The sequence below is a fragment of the Oryctolagus cuniculus genome, chromosome 8, assembly GCF_964237555.1.
Source record: "Oryctolagus cuniculus chromosome 8, mOryCun1.1, whole genome shotgun sequence".
Classification (NCBI taxonomy): domain Eukaryota; kingdom Metazoa; phylum Chordata; class Mammalia; order Lagomorpha; family Leporidae; genus Oryctolagus; species Oryctolagus cuniculus.
The window spans coordinates 6,005,964-6,026,855 of NC_091439.1; the positions used below are offsets into that span (position 1 = coordinate 6,005,964).

At 37.9% G+C, this 20,892-nt stretch overlaps 1 pseudogene; it reads left to right on the top strand.

Annotated features, from left to right (window-relative positions):
- Positions 1-3,652: 3,652 nt before the first annotated feature.
- LOC100346900 (N-alpha-acetyltransferase 15, NatA auxiliary subunit pseudogene) overlaps positions 3,653-20,892 on the top strand; it is a 58,380-nt pseudogene continuing 41,140 nt past the window's right edge.

Below are 20,892 nucleotides of genomic sequence, written 5' to 3' on the forward strand. Positions count from 1 at the left end.
GGGCACAGGTTCTGTCCCATTTGCTCCTCTTCCAGTCCAGCTCTCTGCTGTGGTCCGGGAAGGCAGTGGAGGGTGGCCCAAGTGCTTGGCCCTGCACCTGCATGGGATACCAGGAGGAAGCACCTGGCTCCTGGCTTCGGATCAGCGCGGTGCGCTGGCCGCAGTGGCCATTTGGGGAGTGAACCAGTGGAAGGAAGACCTTTCTCTCTGTCTCTCTCACTGTCTAACACTGCCTGTCAAAAAAATAAAATAAAAATAAAAATAAAATAAAATAAAAGGCTCTCATTGACTGATAGGCAGCAGAATACTAAAATGCCAGATCCTCACCCTTGAAAATCCTCATCAAAATAACACAGTGCTTCACCTTAAATGCAGAACCTAAATGTCAGTTTCAGGGGAAAATGGTCCCTTTCATCCTTTTAGTGAGACTACCTAGCTGGCAGAAGGGACCTAAAAACCAATGCCTCTGCAGTGCAGATGAGGTTTGGTTCATAGATGGTAGCAGCTTTATCAAAGATGGGACCGGCTTTAGGAATTCACAGTAGTCATACCACAGCAAGTTACTGAAGCCAGTGCTCTTTCCCCAGGAACACTGACTCAATTAGTAGGACTGATTAGCTTAATCAGGGCAATAAAACTAGGCAAGGACAAAAAAATATGCCTTAGGAGCCTTACATGCCTTTGTAGCTATCTGGAGAGGGGACATATTTGACAGCCAAGACACTCTTATCAGGTATGGATCTCAGATTCTCAAACTCTTTGAAGCAGTAAATCTGTTCAGAGAAATTGCAATCAAACACTGCAGAGGTAAAAAAGGGGTCTGATGGAATTTCTTTTGGTAACTCTTTTACAGACTTAATGCATAAAAAGGTTGCCACTACTCAGTGTGACATTTTATGCCCTTTAATCCCAACAGTCTCAAAGGAAACCTCAATCTCTCATTGCACTCCAGAGGAAGGTGCCTGGGCCAAAGAGCAGGGATACATGCAGACAAAAGAAGGATGGTATATACAAAGAGGCAATTACAGATATTCCTCAGGCATTACAATGTAAAATTATAGAAGAATTGCATGATTCCTGCCATTTTGAGAGACAAACTTAAAGAGCTATGTGGTGAATTGTTTCCTGAAAAGGGCCTGATAAAAACTATAGTTTACCAAAAGTGGAGTTTTTGTATTATTAGGAATACTCAAGTTTCCAGACCTCTATCCTTAGGTAAACACATGCAGAAGATATAAGATTACTCTGGAGAAGATTGGCAAATAGATTTTATACAGATGCTACCCTGTCAAAGCTAAACATATCTATTCTTTCTCCTAGATACCTTTATTGGATGGGTAGAAGCCTTCCTAACAGGACTGAAAGAGTTCAGGATGTGGTCAACTCCTAAAGGAAGTTACTCCCAAGTTCACTACAAAGTAATAATGGGATCTCTTTTACTTCCCAGGTTTTGCTAGGGATTTGCAAGGCCTTACATATAACCTGATAGCTTCACTTCACTTAGACATCTCAGACTTCTGGTAAAATAGAAAAGGTCAACCAGATCCTAAATTAAAACAAAGCAACAGCAATCACAAAAACCCGAAACCAACCAAACAAAGAAAAAAATAAACAAACAAAAAAACTTCTTTGTCAGGAAACAAATCAAAACTATCTTTTAGTTCTTCCCATTACCCTGCTCAGAATTAGGACACCGCCCAGCTCCCTCTAATCCTCTTTGAGGCTCTTTGTGGATGGCCCTTCTTGCATTAAGACATCCTACTAGACACAGGAAAAAATAATACTGCTAAATAGGTTATTTTTGTAATTCAATTTCAAAAGGCAATCTGAGACCTCATGTTTCACTTGGGCCAGGATACCAGTCCACATTTATACAAATCCCAACCCAAGTTCTACTTAAAACATTGAATGACAGCAATCCCAGGTCCCAACTCACTGCTACACAGAAAGTATCAGACTAGTCTTATTTTCCACAACAACAGCAGTAAGGGTATCTGGACTCTCCAGCTGGAACCATTATATAGAGATAAAGCCATGCTGCTCTGAAGACCAAAAAGACTTTGGACTAAAATGGCCTTGGTCAATGGAGCCCGTAGATTTATGCATATTCATTCAAAGGAGCCTGAATAAGGAAAGATGCAGTCTTATTTTTCTCTTTATGCCAATATGCTTCCAATCTGTTCTCCTAGATAATGTTTCACCCTTTATTAGGCCACTACAGGTGCAGTGTGCTTATTATATAACTCTTCTTATGGCCATTTTTGCTGGATTGTTTAGAAGCATGGGGCTCATCCAGAGAGGCAAGACCAACCTCTCTGAGAATGGGCTCAGTCTGAAGAGTTCATATATTATTTAACTTGTACTGAGTATCAGGGTGGACATGCAACAGTTAAAAAAGAAACCCTATCAAACCTAGTTATGGAGACTGTTTATACACAGTTCACCCTAAAAACTATAGCCCCCTTCTCCTCTGTCTGCCTGAATTTTCCCAGGAATATCCTGTGTGATCCCTAAATAATTCTGCAACTTCACAGTCACAATAAACACTAAAAACTGAACATTGTCCTTTCAACCCTCTTTCTCCACTCTAATATCTCATTGCCACCAAACATATTTACAACACAGCAGCTTAATTATACTGGAAGCTTTCAAAGGAAAAACTCTGTCATGTAGAATCTAGCTCTGATGACCAATTCCTATTGGGGCAACATAGGGATATATAATTGCCCCCTTATTCATGAAGAAGTAAAAGTGGCCTGGGTTATCATTGAAACCACCCAGTGTGCATTGTTCTTGAAAGATCAGACAAATAATGCCTCCTAGAGTACATGCCTTATTTTAGTCCACTAGGCGAAACATCTTTCATTTTACAGACTTCAAATATACTGTTAATCAAATAGTCCAATTTAGTATACATCACCTATCAGGATGTCTCTCTCCTACAGGAGGGGTGTACTTTGTCTGTGGAACTTAAGTCTAGTAATGCTTATCAACTAATTGGCTGGGGCCAATTAGTTATTATCAACATTGTCCAGTTATTATCAACATTGTGTCTTACCTGTTATATCCACTGGCAATGGCTGTTACCCCATACCAATTCCCTTAAATACCACTTCTTAGGTCTTCAAAAAAGAGTTTCTCCCTGCCCCTCATCCTGGTGGGGATCAACATCCTTGCTGGGGCTGCAGGGCTCACCACGGGAACAGCTGCTATAATTTTCAGCAACAAGATCTTTGTTAACCTCTCCATGAAACTAAAATGGACTTAATACCCAGATCGCAGCTTCCATCTCCACCCTCCAAAATCAAATAAACTCTTTGGCTGTGATCATCCTTCCAAACAGGTGAATTTTAGGCATGCTAACTGCTGCTCGAAGGGATGTTTTTGCCATGCTCTGAGAAGAATGATTTTTAGGGGCCAAGCTAGGTAGGTAAAAAACCATGTTCAATATTTCTTGGACAAGGCCAAACAACTCTAGGATCAGACTGAACAAGCTTGGGATTTTTGGCTCAACATTTGTTTATAAAAATACTGGCTATTGCCCATCCCTGGCTCTGTAACTTCCACAGTCTTACTATTTCTCTGTGGGCCATGTGCCATTAAGGTTCTTGTCCATCTTATCTTTAACAGAATACAAATAATCTAGCTCTAGATGGTCATGAAGCAGTACTTCCAGACTACCCCATTGAATGATATGACCAGTGCTCTGAACTGTGCAGGACAATTTTTTGCAGATAACCTTCAAACATTGCAGGACAAACAGCAAGAGAATATCCATAACCATCTCTATGCCCTCATGCCAGCTCAAAGGTAATATGAAAGTTTGACCTCCTCCCATTCTGATCTACAAGAGTAATGGAATACTTCTCTTGGGGGAATGTTAGGTGGGAAGGTAGACGTTAACTTAAGTGTGTGAAAGTGACTGAAGGGAAAAAAACAAGAAGGTCATGTGGGAAGAAAGGTAAGTCAAATATATGAATGTTTCTCCATATTAGTTAGTGATTGCTATTTACCAAATTATCACACCTTGGCTAACAACAAACCACATTTACAATCTCACAGTTCCTGAGGGCGAGGAATCTGAGCATCGTGGGCTGGATCCTCTGCTTCAGGGTCTCTCACAAGTTGTGTGCACAGTGGTGACTGGAACAAATCCATTTCCAAGCTTACTTTAATGGTTCATCTTAGGACTCCGTATCTTGAGGATGATGTCACTGAATTTGCAGAGTTCTTGATGGCTGTCAGCTGGGGATCACTTCAGTTCCTTGCTGTGTGGATCTTTAGCATGGCAACATGTCTCATCAAGCAAGTAAGAGTGTAAGTTTCCTAGCGTGGAAAGCAACCCAGTCACAGATAATACCTATTGTCTTTGCTATATATAAGCCACAGTCCCAGCTTGACTCCACTGTAAATTATAAAAAGGCACAAATGCCAGGAGTGGAAGATTATATTTAGGGGACTATCCTAGAAGCTTCCTTCTGTATACCACAAGTACATACTCTTTATTTTCTACTTCTCTGCTTACTGATTTGTTCACATGCCAGGTTTTTATCAGAAATAAAACAAAATAAAAAACAAAAAACTTACTAGCTAGACAATTCTCATTAAGGAATAAATAACAGGCCAGTGTTGTGATTGAGTGGGTAAGAGCTCTACCTAAGATACCAACATTCCATATGGGTGCCAGCTTGTGTACTCGTTGCTCTACTTCTAATACAGCTCCCTGCTAATGGCTTGGAAAAATCAGCAGAATATGGCTTAAGAATTTGGACCCCTGTTACCCACATGGGAGACCCAGCTGTTACCCACATGGGAGAACCAGCTGAAGCTCTTAGCTCCTGGCTTCGGCCAGATGGAGGATCTCTCTCTCTCTCTCTCTCTCTGATTTTCAAATAAATAAATAAATAAATCTTAAAAAAAGTAAGTCGCTTTGTGTTTCTATGGGGGTGCAAACTGTTGAAATCTTTACTTAATGTATACTAAACTGATCTTCTGTTAAAAAAAAAAAAGAAGAAGAAATTATCAATTCCCAACTTGACTCTCACTGGGATTAAACATGACAATAGGTCTGATCTGATTTCATCATCATTTAAAAACTCATCTATTATTTTTCACTTTATGTTTGTGTGGGAGCAAACTGTGGACATCTTTACTTAATGTATGCTAAACTGATCTTCTGTATATAAAGAGAATCGAAAATGAATCCTCATGTGAATGGAAGGGGAGAGGGAGTGGGAAAGGGGAGGGATGCGGGTGGGAGAGACGATATGGGGGGGAAGCCATTGTAATCCATAAGCTGTACTTTGGAAATTTATATTCATTAATTAAAAGTTAAAAAAAAATTAAAAAAAAGTAAGTAAGTCCTTTTTCATCTTTATAAAGATATATAGATTGCTTCATTCTACAGACACTATGAAGTGACTGAAAGAATATGTATTGAAGGAAAAAATGGAAAATGTAAAGTAGAATAGATATGCATGGAGATAGATTTGACATGGGAAAATGTAATGTGTACTTTAGGCACATCAGGTTTCATAGAAGTGTTACTGTTTCCATGAGATTTTGGGTTTGATTATCCAAGTGTTAACAAAGAAGAAAAAAATGGTTGTTTACATAATTGTCCATGTTTTTGAATGAAATTTGTATCATTTTAAAAGAAGCAAAATCTTTTTCAGTATTTATTCTCAAAAAAGTTTTTAAAATGAAACTTTATATAAAATAAACCTAGAGACATTATTTCAAATTTCTCAACAAGTGCACAATATTGATTCTGATAGGCTATTTCCTGTTCTGTTTCTGGATAAAATCCAGTTATATTACTCAACTTAAAGGAAAATAATTCTGTAGAGACCAGAATAATGGGATCAGATTCAGCAACTTTCTCATAGCTCAGTTTAAGTCCTGAACATAATTGAATCTATGTAGATACAAAATCTTATAAAAAACTCCAATACATATGAATTTTATTAGCTGGATCTGGTAACACTTCAGCTGGATAGCTGGATGTTTTGCCCCTTGGCCTAGGCATAGTATGGAGTTCTCCATGTGACACTAAAGGGTAAAGTCATTTGCCTAAGGGATGAAGGTGGTAAAATTGCCATTCTTTGAGAAAATGTAAGAAAGAGTATTGTTTCTTAGCTCAATTTGCTTTGTAGGAAATGCCTGGAAAGGCAATGAATAAATTAATAAATCTCCCACAGTAAAACTTTAGGTATGGTAATATATGACAGTAGTCTGTTATTTTGTGGTTGTATTGAAATAGAATGAGAAACTGGATGTCTTTAAAGGCCTAAAGCTTCTTTATGGAGACTTGTCTGTTCACAAATACTGCTTTACTTAAGAACTCTTTGAGTGAATCAACCACTTTCTAATCTATTGTATTTGTGGCTCTAAAGGCACAAGAAGGAATATAAAGTGAAATACATTGGTATTTGCTTTTTAGACACTAAAAATAATGATTGTAACAGAACAAGAATATTATAGCATCTAATACTTCAGTCTGCATTCCAAATGTGAAATAAACTTTAATACAACCAAAAAGTAATTTCATCTATGACTAGCTGTATTTAATCAGTTTATGTTTACTTAGGGTAGATGGGTCAAATGATATTCAGTGGCTTTTAAAAATCAGTTAAGGGAAAAAGAAAATTTGGGGCAGGATATTCAAGGAGACTGAAATGTGAATGTGCATTTTTATGTTTCATATTTATGTAGAAGATGGATAGTCTGGGCCAGTTTTATTTATTTATGTTTGTTTCTGTTTAGGTTAATAATATCTTTCTTTTTGTTTTTAAACATCCTGTCAGTATCATGAATTTTACCAACAAATATTTACCAGGTTCTCTTGTGTGAAGAGAACTACTATAATTCCTGAAACCCATAATTAAGTTGGGGAATCAGGCTATTGACAACATTTTTATATATTATGCTAAATGTACATATGCAAAATATTTATTAGCAAACAGTAGATGCTCTTGAATGTGGTGATGAGACCTGAAGTAAAGATCAATGTGGGTTATAGTGGTGAGTTTTCATTAGTTCTCTGAAAAGCTGTCTAGACACAGTGTATATCATCAGAGAACTGTCAGAGTTACATGGAAAATCACAGTAGAGTTAGGAGGAAACTGAATTCATTTGTTCTGCCTCCCTGTCTTGTTTTATATAGCTTAAAATTATGGGATATTATTGGAGTGAGAATTCCAGTTATATACCTCTCATTATATTATCATGTGGTTGCAAAAATTTCCCTCCATTATTAAGACATACATGCCCACACAGTTTGTCTTTTTGTAAGGGCAAATGGATTAATATTGTACAAACATAAACAAGAGTGTGGGATGTAGGGAAAAGTTGGGGATGGAGGTTAACTGAAACACAGGCTGGGAATCTGAAAGTTTACTGGCTTGAGCTTGTTTTTCAGAGAATGTTCCAGGAAAGCTTATGATGCGATGATACTCAGAAGGAGCCAGATCATCACAAACAAGGAATAGTTAAAGCTGCAAGAAACCAGTTTGAGTCAGCTTTTAAAAACACAATTCATGAATATGTATATTCCAAGGAGGAAAGTCCCTCCCACTCCTCATTTTCTATAACCTAGACACTCCCTTAACATTTATGATGAAAGCCCTAGCAAACTGCTTCTCAGGGAGGCAATTTTATTAGGAGACTATACCTTCATACTGTTTCCTTTGCTTGTCACCAAAATAGAACTAACTTCTGAGCAACTTCTGTTTAAAATGGATTATTTGTGACATCCCAAATGAATGGACCCTTTTTATCTGCTCACAGTATATAGTTTATTTTGTTATTAAGGGAGAGTTAGTTATATTTTTTGCTACATTGTTTGAATTTTGGAATAAAGATACATGATCAAAGAAATCTGTTTGCTGAAGCTTTTATTGACAGATGGGAATTGATTTTGTTCCTACTGACCAGTCAGATGAGACAGGGATCAATGTTTCTTGATTTTGAGAAGGTTCTCTGACCTAGGAAATTTAATACATAGAACATAAATAGCAAGATAGTCAAATGGGAACGTTTCTAGCTAGTCATCTGAGTGCTGCAAAATATGGTTTATTTTTTAGAAGAAAGAAATAGGAAAATTCAAGAAAGCATTCAAATTAGGCCCTTTGCTATCAAATCATTTAAAATACATTGACTGCTTATTAATTCACTGCATTGGCAAAAAAGCTTCTATGATCATATTCTTAACATTAACATTATTTTAATAGTTGCAGTGTACTTACATCAGTAACATTTTTATCTTACTTCATTCATTCTCACAGCAATCCTTCAAAGTTGTTGTGCAGTTTTATCATCAATAATTTACAAATGAAATAAGTAATAAAAGCAAAAGTTGACTACCTCATTGCTAAATTCCTTTCTTAGAGAAATTATGTGTTTTTGCTTTATAGTTTGTGAAAGAAATTTGATTATATTCATCAATTCAAAGTAGTTGTGCTGATTAAAATTATTTTTGTTTGCTGGTTTTCAGAGTTTATTTTTCTTTCCCACCTAACTGCTCATCAGGGCATGTCAAGTTGATCCCACTGACTGAAGTTTGTTGATGAGCAAGCCTTTATTAATGCATCTGTTTGATCTGATATCAGGATGCCTACACCTGCTTGTTTTTGGTTTCCATTTGCCTATATCTTTTTCCAACCCTCCATTTTCAGTTTGTGTGAATCTTTGTAAAGTGAGTTTCTTGTAGGCAACTAAAGTGGGGTGCCCAGCGGGGACTAGAACCCGGGGTGCCGGTGCCGCAGGGGGAGGATTAGCCTATTGAGCTGTGGTGCTGGCCGAATTCTATCTCTTTAATAAGATTTTATTCATCACTCATTGATTTCCTAATTTCTTTAATCTTAGTTATCCTGCATCTCATTGCTTACCATCATTATTTTTACTTCTATATATGCCATTTTGAAGATTTCCTTCAGTTCAGGATCTAATTTAGGAGGAGTATTGTGTTCTTTTGCTTCTTCATGCTTCCTGTATCCCTAGGTGTATTCCCTCTGGTGTATTCATCTGATGTATTCATCCCTTATTCTTTATGGAGTAGGTTTCATTGTAAGATACTTTATGATTTAGCTGGTATAAGGTTATGACTTGGCTTGTTGCTTTGAGCTGCTTCTAAGTGAGCCCAGGAATGTAGTCTCTGAGTGATTTTTTTTGTCTTAATCAATGTCAGCTGTGTCTATAAATGATACATTGTACAAGTGAATTGCCTATTGTAGTACGTAGGCTAGTCTATGTCCTCAGAATTCCAAGGAGATATACTTTTGTTTTCTTATATTTAATTTAGACATCATATCATTTCTATTTCTTCTGTGAACTGCATATTAGGAGTCAATTTGTCATTAATTGTTTGCTTTCATGGAATGTTTTTAGTAATGTCAATAAATTTTTTTCTTCTAAATGCTGGCAACATAACCCCCTTGTTGACCAAATTATAAGTGCTGTTATTTGAAGGATGTGACTTTTGATGGCAAAGTAACCAGAAAGAATCCCATCTTGTAATATTCTACCACTATGTTTTTGAGATCATTGCCTCTGGGTATCTGTTAGTTCTCTTTATTTTGATGTAGGTGCTATCTCACATCAATTACTTTTGTTGGATCCAGCAATAGGAGCCCATCTGTCATTATTTGTATGCTCTCATGGAGCACTTTCAATAAAATCAGTATCATTTTCTTCTTTTCGAATTGCTAGTGTTATCACTTTTTTTAAATGCTTATTTTTTATTTGAAAGTCAGAGTTACACAGAGAGAGGAGAAGCAGAGAGAGAGAGAGAGAGAGAGAGAGAAGAGGGAGATCTTCCATCTGATGGTTCACTCCCCAGTTGGCCGCAATGGCCAGAGCTGCGCCGATCCGAAGCCAGGAGCCAGGAACTTCTTCCGGGTCTCCCACATGGGTGCAGGGGCCCAAGGACTTGGGTGATCTTCTACTGCTTTCCCCGGCCATAGCAGAGAGCTGGATGGGAAGAGGAATATCCGGGACTAGAACGAGTGCCCATATGTGATGCCGGCACCGCATGCAGAGGATTAACCTACTGAGCCACAGCGCTGGCCCCTGCACATTATATTATGACTATATTTCCTCCAATAAGGTGACTCTAGGACATTCCTCACAGGAAGAACACTGACTAGAGCTCTCTTGTGTTACATACCTATTCAAATTTTCATATTGAACTCCTGTAGCTTCTTATTAGTCTTATTTATTTCAATTGATGATGCTATTCTAACTTCTCATTCTATACAGAGCTATTCATATTTTATAAATTTTGTTTTATTAACATCTTGAGAAGTCATTGTGTAGAGTTCTGATCCCAAATCACTATCTTTTTTTAAAAAAATATTTATTTGTTTATTTGCAAGAGTTACAGAGAGAGAGGGAAAGACACAGAAAGAGAAAGATCTTCCATCAGCTGTTTCACTGCACAGATGGCTGCAAAAGCTAATGCTGGGACCAAGTTGAAGTCAGAAGCTAGCAGTTTCTTCCAGGTTTATCAAGAGGTTAACACTTGGGTCATCCTCTGCTGCTTTTCCCACGCCGTTAGCAGAGAGCCGGCTCAACAGTGGAGCAGCCGGGACACAAACAGGAGCCCATATGGGTCACCATCATCATAAGCAGTGGCTTTACCCACTTTGCCACAATACTAGCCTCTGATTCTCGGTCTTAATTCCATTGCCTTCATTGGTGCACTAGCAGGAATGTGTATCAGAAGCAGAAAAGCTGGGACTAAACTGGCACTCCAATATGCAATGACAGAATAGCAAACAGTGACATAAATGGCTGTCCACAACGCTGGCCCAAGTAATGATCTCCTAAATTTTAATGTTTCCAGACAGAACTGTTGGTATTTAAAAAAAAATCTATTGTATTAAACTCCTTAGCAGTTATCATTTTAGTAGTTCAGCTTCCAGATCTTTAATTTTGAGTTCCATCTTTCTGCAGAATAAAGCCTTATTTTTCTCTTAACTGCTATAAGTTTCCTTGACATGCTGCTTGTGACTTCTTTTGTTCTTCTACCATGTTCTATCTTCCTCTTTTTTCAATATCTTGTCAGACCTTACTATTTGACCATGGTCTACCACATTCATTTTCATATGATTTTTGCCTTTTACTACTGTTTGTTTCACCTTATTTTCCTCCAGTTTTTCGCATTTCTTTGCCAATGTTCTTATAATAACTCTCACTGAAGAACTTGGTTCTTTGTCTCTAGATGTACAGATTATTAAGCTGTACTTTTCAGTTTCACTGCCAGATCACCCATATGATGTTTTAGCATATCTTTTTTTCTTAAAAAAAGGTGGAGTTACAGGTAGAAGGAGAGACAGAGATCTTCCATTCACTGGTTCACTCCCTAAATGGCTTCAAAGCCCAGGGATGGGCCAGGCTGAAGCCAGGAGCCTGGAGCACCATCCAGGTCTCCCACATGGGTGACAGGAGCCTATGTAGTTGTACCATCTTTCACTGCTTTCCCAGGAACATTAGCAGGCAGTTTGATTGGAAGTGGAGTATCCTGGGCTTGAACCCACACTAATATGGGATGCTGGTTTTGTGGGCAATGGCTTAACACTGCATGGCATTGCAGGCTCCCATTTTAGCATATTTTTTTTTTTTTTGACAGGCAGAGTGGACAGTGAGAGAGAGAGACAGAGAAAGAACCTTTGCCGTTGGTTCACCCTCCAATGGCCACCGCGGCCGGCGCACTGCGGCCAGCGCACCGCGCCAATCCGATGGCAGGAGCCAGGTACTTATCCTGGTCTCCCATGCGGGTGCAGGGCCCAAGTACTTGGGCCATCCTCCACTGCACTTCCCTGGCCACAGCAGAGAGCTGTTCTGGAAGAGGGGCAACTGGGACAGAATCCGGCGCCCCGACTGGGACTAGAACCCAGTGTGCCAGTGCTGCAAGGCAGAGGATTAGCCTAGTGAGTCGCGGCACCGGCCCAGTGTATTCTTGTGAATAGCTATTTCAAACTTACTGTTCTTTAAATCTTCATGGGAATAAATCTTGCCATTTTCATATTCATTTAACTTTGTTCTTGTCAATATCAAGATTGTAATCAATGAAACTGATTATAAATTGCTTTTCAAAACTGCTCTACTTGGGGATCAGCTTTGTGCTGTAAGGGGTAAAGCCACTTCCTGCAGTGCCAACATCCCATAAGGGCGCAGGTTCGAGTCTCCGCTGCTGCACTTCTGATCCAGCTCTCTGCTATCACATGGGCAAACAGTGGAAGATGGCTCAAGTCCTTGGGCCCCTCAACCCTCATGGGAGACCCTGAAGAAGCTCCTGGCTCCTGGCTTCTGATTGGCACAGCTCTGGCCATGGAAGTCATTTAGGGAGTGAACCAGCGGATGGAGAACCTCTCTCTCTCTCTCTCTCTCTCCCTCTCTCTCTGTCTTAAAATAAATAAAAATAAATCTTAAAAAATACTTCTATTTTGCTTGCTCTTTGATTCTGTTAACTCAGAATTTTTACATTCAGTGAACCAAATTCATTTTCCTTTTAATCACTGCTATCTCCTTTTGATTTCAGCAGAATCTAGTATCAGTTTGTCTTGACAAATCTTAGCATTCCTCTTTTGTGAAAATTGCTTCTGGGTGTGTTTGCACTTTTGCAAACTCAGAATCACTAGGTGATTCCTTTTCTTCCTCTTTTCCTAATTTTGATGTATCCGTTATAACTGTTGTATTACTTCTGTGGACTCCACCGATTAGAGTGGAGTCATTATTTGTTTGCTTTCAGAAAACAATTTCAATTTCATTAATATCACTTTCTGTCCATCCAAATTGCAGGCTTATTACTCCTTCCCTGGTCAGTTATCCATCCATACTGTTATTTGAATGCCATGATCTTGAGGTAGAAACCATTAGGCTTTCTTCTAGAATTAGATTTCTTTTGAAAGATAAAATGTGATTCAGGTTTACACAGAAAAGTATGACAGGCCTCAGAGGAAGAGGACCAAGTAGTTGCATTGTGTCACTTCTTCATGCTAATTTTAATTCAGTTGACAATGACTATCTACTCTTCAGAAGGTATCACTGGGTAGTTCAGATACCAGATTTTGAATTCTGAGTTCCATGTAATTCCTTATGAAAGACATATCTTTTCTCTCTAAACTGCTCTTTGTTTCTTTGACATGTGCCTTGTGCCTCTAAAAACAGCTTGTTTTCTTTATTTTTTCTAATATAGTCTGTCTTGTTCTTTCCTCAACCTCCTCTTTTGACTTCATTACATGGTTACCAAATTCATTTCTCTATGACTTTCGTGTTTTACTATGATTTGTTATAATTTTTTTCTTCTTTTCCAATTTTTCACATTCTTTGCTAGTGTTTTCAAAGACAATAATCCTGCCTGGACACCTTATTTCTCACACATTTTGAGAATGCACTTTCCAATTTTACAGTAAGATTATCTATCTGATGTTTTAGCATACTGGGAATAGCTATTCCAATATGAGTGATCTTTAAATATCAGTGGGAACTAGCCTCCCCATGTTCACATTCATTTAACTTTGTTCTAGTCATTGTTAAAAGTTTTCTCAAACAGATATAAAGACATAACAGGTTTTTTTTACACTTCTCCATTTACCTTACTTGCTTTTTTATCATAACTATTAACACAGAATCTGACCCCAAGAAACTAAATTAAATTTGTCTTTGGCCATTTCTATTTCCTTTTCATCATAAAGGCAACTGGGCAGAATCCTTTCTTATAAAAGCCTGATATTCTAATTTTGAAAAAATTGCCTCTGGTGTCTGTACTTCTACAACTTCAAAATCCCAAGGTGACTCCTGGTTTTCATTTGTTAATATTTGTGATGGAGATATAATGACTCTTATTTCCATATTGATGGACTCCATCAATATGAATCAATTAGTCATATTTGTTTGCTTTCATGAAGCATTTTCAATTACAGCAATATCATTTTCCTCCAATTTCTGGCATTTTTACTCCTTTCTTGGTTAATTATCCCTCACTGCTGATATCTGAAGGCCATAGAAATGACTAAGTTTTCTTTTGGAGTAAGATATCCATGGAACTCTAAATACAATCAGGTTTCCACCCCAAAGTGACTTTAGATCATAGCTATTCAAAGTTATATTATGTAGCCTCTTTATGGTAAATTTTATAGCTAACATCCTACTTTGATTTAGTTCAGTTGGCAATGATTTTGTAACTTTTCAAAATTCTAGAAAGAATGATTTTTTTAAACAATTGTAAAGGTAATAAACTCTTTTTTAAAAAGATTTATTTATTTATTTATTTGAAAGGCAGAGTTACAGAAAGGCAGAGACAGAGAGAGAAAGAGAGGGAGTCTTCCTTCCAATAGCTCACTCCCCAGATGGCTGCAACAGCTAGAGCTGTGCTAATCTGAAGCCAGAATCCAGGAATTCTTCCAAGTCTCCCATGCAGGTGCAGGGGCCCAACGACTTGGGCCATCTTCTATTGCAGAGAGCTGTATTGGAAGTAGAGGATCGGGGACTCGAACTGGAGCCCATAGGGATTGCTGACACCACAGGCATTGGCTTTACCTGCTACACCACACCACCGGCCCCTGTTATAGACTCTTGATCAGCTATCATTCTGTTAGTTCAGGGTTCAGATATTTAATTCTGAATTCCATCTGACCCCTCAAAGAAATACATATCTTTCTCTCTTAACTGCTCTAATCTCCTTCACAAGCTTCATGTCTGTAAAATAGATGACTATTGTTATTATCTCTATTATGTTTGGTCTCTTTTTTTAATTTCCCATTTCAACTTTGCTACTAACCATATTTTACCACATTCATTTCCATATGACTTTTGCATTTTGCTATTTTTGACCTATTTTTCTTCTATGCAAGGTTTTCATATTTTTGTTAGTGTTTTTATTGATAATTCCTGTGAAGACCTTGAATATCTATCATCAGATGTAGACATTTTGAAAAATACTTTCTAGTTTTGCTTTAAGAACATCAACCTGATATTTTGAAATATTCTTTTGAACAGCCATTTTGCTGCCTTGGAAAGCAGTGGAGGATGGCCCAAGTCCTTGGGCCTCTGTACCCACGTGGGAGACCTGGAGGAAGCTCCTGGCTCCTGCCTTCAGATCGGCATAGCTCCGACCATTGCAGCCAATTGGGGAGTAAACTAGTGTATGGAAGACCTCTTTCTTTCTTTCTCTCTCTCTGCCTCTCCTCCTCTCTCTGTGTAAATCTGACTTTCAAATAAATAAATACATCTTAAAAAAGAAATGACAAGATCAAAATTAAATGAAGATAAATGACATTAACTCTCAAGCCGATTAAAAACCAGTCAGTTTGAAAAGATTCTTAAAAATTTTCTAAAACATTAGGTTGTTCACCTTAAGCAAAACTAGAAAATGTATCACAGAAGGTGACAAAGAATCAAGATTTTCAATGGTAGTTATTATCTATAAAATACTGTCACAGAAATGTGAAAATCTGGAAGAAAAGAAAAATAAGTGGAAAAAAGCAGTAGTAAGCCACAAAAGTCACGTGGAAATCAATATTGTAGAGCAGAGTCAATAGCAAAGTGAAAACAGAACATTGAAAAAAGAACAAAACAGAGCCTAGCAGAAGAAATAAAGTAAGTCAATCTATTTATAGTGGCACAAGCAGCATATCAGGGAAACTGAGAGCAGTTAAGAGAGAATAAGTCTTTCTTAAGGAGTCAGCTAGAACTCAGATATTAAATATATGGAATCAACTTCCAAAATGATAGCTGCTCAAGTATCTAATACAGATTTTGAAACACATTATCAGTTTTTTCTAGATTAATGAAATGATTGCTTATGGAATAAATTGCTCTAAAAACGGTAAAAGACCCAAATAACAAATTTAGCATGAAGAAGTGGGTTAACAGAACTGTACTCAATGCTTTTCTGTGAGACTTGTCAAAAAGTCACCTTGCTGTAGAATCCCAAATCATACTTTAGTTTCCAATGTAAATATTATTCCAGAAGAAATCAGTGATTCCACCACAAAAACATGCTTCCATAAAATAACATGGATAAATAATTGGCAAAAGAGAAAATAACAGTTGCAACTGGAAACAAAGACTATGAGATAGACATGATTTTAAAGCACTCTACCAAAGCAAAAAAAAATGACAAATTGCTTCTACTGATGCAGTCAACAGAAATCTTATGAAAGCAATAATGTCAGCAATATAATCTGTGAGAGGGAAATCAGGAATCACCTTGGTATTTTGAAGATGCACATGACCAGACAGATATCATAAACAATTTTCTCAAGGTGCATTATCAGAATTTTAAGAGATGTAATACTGAACAGTCCTGGTGGCAATCAAAAGGAGATAGTAATAGATAAGGAGAAAACGAACTTGGTGTCATCAGTGAAAATTCTGAGTTAATACCTATAATTAAAAAGTAAGCAAGCAAAAGCTGCAAACCAGAAAAACCGACTTATATCTTGATTTAGGGAACTCTTAACAATAACAAGGGCAAAGTTTAATGAATATGAAAATGGGAAGGTTAATTCCCATGGAGACTAAATTCTTTTCATTTTTAAAAGACTATTCACAAGAATAAACCCAATCATGAGGATCCTACAGCAAAACTGGAAAACACTTCAAAATGTCTACATCTGAGGACAGAAAGTCAATTCTTCAGCAAGTTATTATCTGTTATATCAACAGCACAAAAAATAGAAGAAAATGAAGTTGAAACAAATATAGAAGTCCAAAGTCATTTAAAAGTGAATATACTAGAGTATGACCAAGCAGCAAAGTCTTACCAGGAGATTCACAAGAGAGTAAGACAGAAAATCATAATAATAATGATGATAATAAAAGTCGATCTATCAACATCAGAATTGCATGAATGAGTAGAACAGCAGAAGTTCACTCAGCATTTTGATTAACTGATCATGGAAGGATTGAAATAGCATAAAAGAAAATGGTATTGATGTTATTGAAAGTGCTCCATGAGAGCAAGTAAATAATGACAAATTGACTCCTATTGATGGAATCCACAGAAATTATAGAAGAAATACTCTGCCTGCATAGAAGAGAAAGATCAAGACTCTCCTTGGGGTCAGAGTTTGCAGAGAGCATTCTTATTCTTGAATTAGAAATGACTTGGGGCAGGCGCTGTGGCTTAGTGAGTAAAGACGCCACTTGTGGTGCCAGCATCCCACATGGGTGCCGGTTCAAGTCCTGGGTGCTCCACTTCCAATCCAGCTCTCTGCTATGGCCTGGGAAAGCAGTAGGAGATGACCCAAGTTATTGGGCCCTGCACCCACGCGGGAGACCCGGAAAGAGCTCCTGGCTTCGGATCAGCGCAGTTCTGGACGTTGCAGCCAATTGGGGAGTGAACCAGCAGATGTAAGACCTCTCTCTCTCTCTCTCTGCCTGTCCTCTCTCTGTGTAACCCTGACTTTCAAATAAATAAATAAACCTTAAAAAAAAACTGTGCTTTATTCTTGAATGCTATTTCTATTTGATGTAAATTATTATTCATTTTCCGAATTAAGGATAGTCCCAGGGATTATAGGCAGAGCATTGACTAAAATTATTTTGTGACACTTTTTCAGGTCAAGTTTGATTTTGATCTCTTCTAAGTTCTCCTTTGTCTGGTTGAGCTGTGTTGGCAATTATTTCCTAAATTTTGCTTCTCCTAAAAATGCTTATATTTATGATTTTGGATGGTCCAGATTTCTGTCTTTAATTTGATTTCTAGAACCCTTGTTTTGCCACCCTGAGTGCTCTCGATTTCTTTCACATGCTGCTTGTGCCTGAAAAACATTTGATTTCTTTTATTTTTTCTATTTCTTCTCTCCTGCTCTTTCTTCAGTATCCTGTTTAGAATTTGCTACTTGACCTTGTTCTACTATATTAATTTCTATATAATGTTTCTGGCTTACAATCATTTATTTCAACTTCATTTTTTTTCTCTTCTGTATTTTCATATTTTATTTCAAAGATCATAGAGAATAACTCCTTTTCAAGTTCTTGATTTTCTGCCACCACATGTATGCACTTTGAAGATGCACTTTTTATTTGTTAAGATAATTCATCTGATATACTTAGTATATTCTTGTGAACAGCAATTTCAAACTGATTGTTTTCTGAGTCTTCCAATTTTCATATTCATTTAGCTTCATTATTAAGAGTTTCCTAAACTGAACTGGGATATAACAGCTGTTTTAATGAAGTTATTCCATTTTTTTTTGCTTGCTTCTTGATTCCAACATTTATCTCAGAATTTTCAACTTCAAGCCTTTTAATTAATTTTCTTTTCAGCCATTTCTGTCTATTTTTGGGTGCAAAGGTGTTTGATCAGAACCCTTTTTTGTAATATTCATGTCTCCTGTTCTTGTCTTAATTGTCCCTGAGTGTCTGCTCTTCTGCAAGTTCTGATCCCATGGTGTTTCTTGATCTTCCTCTTCTAATTTTGATGCAGGCACAATACCACTGTTACTGCTTTTCTACATCAGTAAGAGTTAATTTGTTCTTATTCACTCTCTCCCTTGGAGAACTTGCAATAGATTCAATATCTTTTTTTTTTTTTTTTTTACCATTGTTTGCATTATTCTTCTTTCTTTTGTCAATTAACCATCCACACTGATAGTTGAAGGCTATGGTATTGTGGTAGAAATCACTAAGCGTCATTTTGGAATATGATTTCTACTAAATGATATGTTATGATACAATTATTCTTATCAAAGTGATTCTAGGCCAGATATCACCAGAACAGGTCCAAATAAAGTTCTGCCATGCTGCCCCTTATCCCATCTTTGATATTGCGATCTGGTCACTACTTAGTCTTCTTTAATTCAGTTGTCAATGACTTCCCATCTTTTTTTCTTCTAGATTAAATTGTTTATATTTTTTTTTCAAAATCTGTTGTATCAAACTCTTCTGTAGTTATTTTGGTTGGTTCAGATTTCAGATTTTGAAATTTGAGTTCCATCTAATTACTTAAGACACTATTTTTCTCTCTTAACTGCTCTGTTTTCTTGACATGCTGATTGTGCTTATAATAATAAACAGGTTTTATTTATTTATTTTTATTTATTTCTATTATGTTCTTAATTTTACTATTTTGTGTTGTTGCTTCTTCAGTGTTCCACTTAGAGTTCTCTACTTACCGTGTTTTAAAATACTCATTTCCATATGGTTTTTGTGATTTACTACTATAATACTTTTTTTTTTTTTTTTTGACAGGCAGAGTGGACAGCAAGAGAGAGAGACAGAGAGAAAGGTCTTCCTTTGCCATTGGTTCACCCTCCAATGGCCGCCGCGGCCGGCGCGCTGCGGCCAGCACACCGTGCTGATCCGATGGCAGGAGCCAGGTACTTATCCTGGTCTCCCATGGGGTGCACTCCCTGGCCACAGCAGAGAGCTGGCCTGGAAGAGGGGCAACTGGGACAGAATCCGGAGCCCCGACCGGGACTAGAACCCAGGGTGCTGGTGCCGCAAGGCGGAGGATTAGTCTAGTGAGCCGCGGCGCCGGCCTATAATACTTTTAAAATTCTGTTCTAGGCTTCCGTATTTCACTGCTAGTAGTTTCATACATAATAGCTTCTCTTGATGATCTTTATTCTCCATCACCAGAGGAAGATATTTTGAAGAAGCATTTCCAGTTTTGCTGTCATTATTATCCACATGATGCGTTAGCATAATCTTTTGAATAGCCATTTCAAACTGACTGGTTTTTAAATTTCTTTGGGAACTAACCTCTCCATATTCAAATTCATTTACCTTCATTCTTGTCACTGATAAGCGCTTCCTAAATTGAACTGAAATGTAACAGATTTTTCTGAAGCTGTTCCTTTCTTTCTGCTTGCTTTTTGATTGTAACATTTAACTCAGAATTTCCACTTTCAAGTCTCAAAATGCATTTGTTTCATCCATTTCTGTTGGTTTTTGAAGATGCATGTGATTGCTCAGAATCCTATCTAGTAGTATCCTAGCTTTGTTTTCTTGATATTGTTGTCTCTGGGTGTCTGCTCTTCTCCAACTCTGACCAGATTGCGAATCTTGCTCTTCTTCTCTCATAATTGTGGATTCCATCAATAGAAATCAATTTGTCATCATTTGCTTGCTTGCTTTCATTGTGTGCTTTTTTTTTTCTTTTTCTTTTTCTTTTTCTTTTTTTTTTTTTTTTTTTTTTTTGCCAGGCAGAGTTAGACAGTGAGAGAGTGAGATAGAGGGAGAGAGTTATAGACAATGAGAGAGAGACAGAGAGAAAGGTCTTCCTTCCATTGGTTCACTCCCCTAATGGCTGTTAAGGCTGGCGTTGTGCTGATCCAAAGCCAGGGGCCAGGTACTTCCTCCTGGTCTCCCATGCAGGTGCAGGAACCCAAGCACTTGGGCCATCCTCCACTGCATTCCCAGGCACAGCAGAGAGCTGGACTGGAAGAGGAGAAACTGGGACTAGTACCCAGCACCCCAACTGGGACTAGAACCCGGGGTTGCCAGCGCTGCAGATGGAGGATTAGCCAAGTGAGCCTCGGAGCCGGCCCTTCGTTGTGTACTTTCAATCATGTTAATATAATTTTCTGTTTCTGGGGCTGGAACTATGGCACAGTAGGTTAATCACTACTAGTCTCAGCTGCTCCCAGTTAATCCCTGGATTAACAGTTAGGTTAGCAGCAGGTTAATCCCAGTTCTAGTCTTGAGTGCTCCACTTCTGATCCAGCTCTTTGCTATTGCCTGGGAAAGCAGTAGAAGATGGCCTAAGTGCTTGTGCCCCTGCACCCTCATGGGAGACCTTTAAGAAGCTCTTTTGGCTCTTGACTCTTGGCTCCTGGCTCCTGGCATTGGATTGGCCCAGCTCCAGCCATTGCAGCCATTTGGAGAGTGAACCAGCAGATGGAAGACCTTTATCTCTGTCTCTTCTTCTCGCTGTCTGTA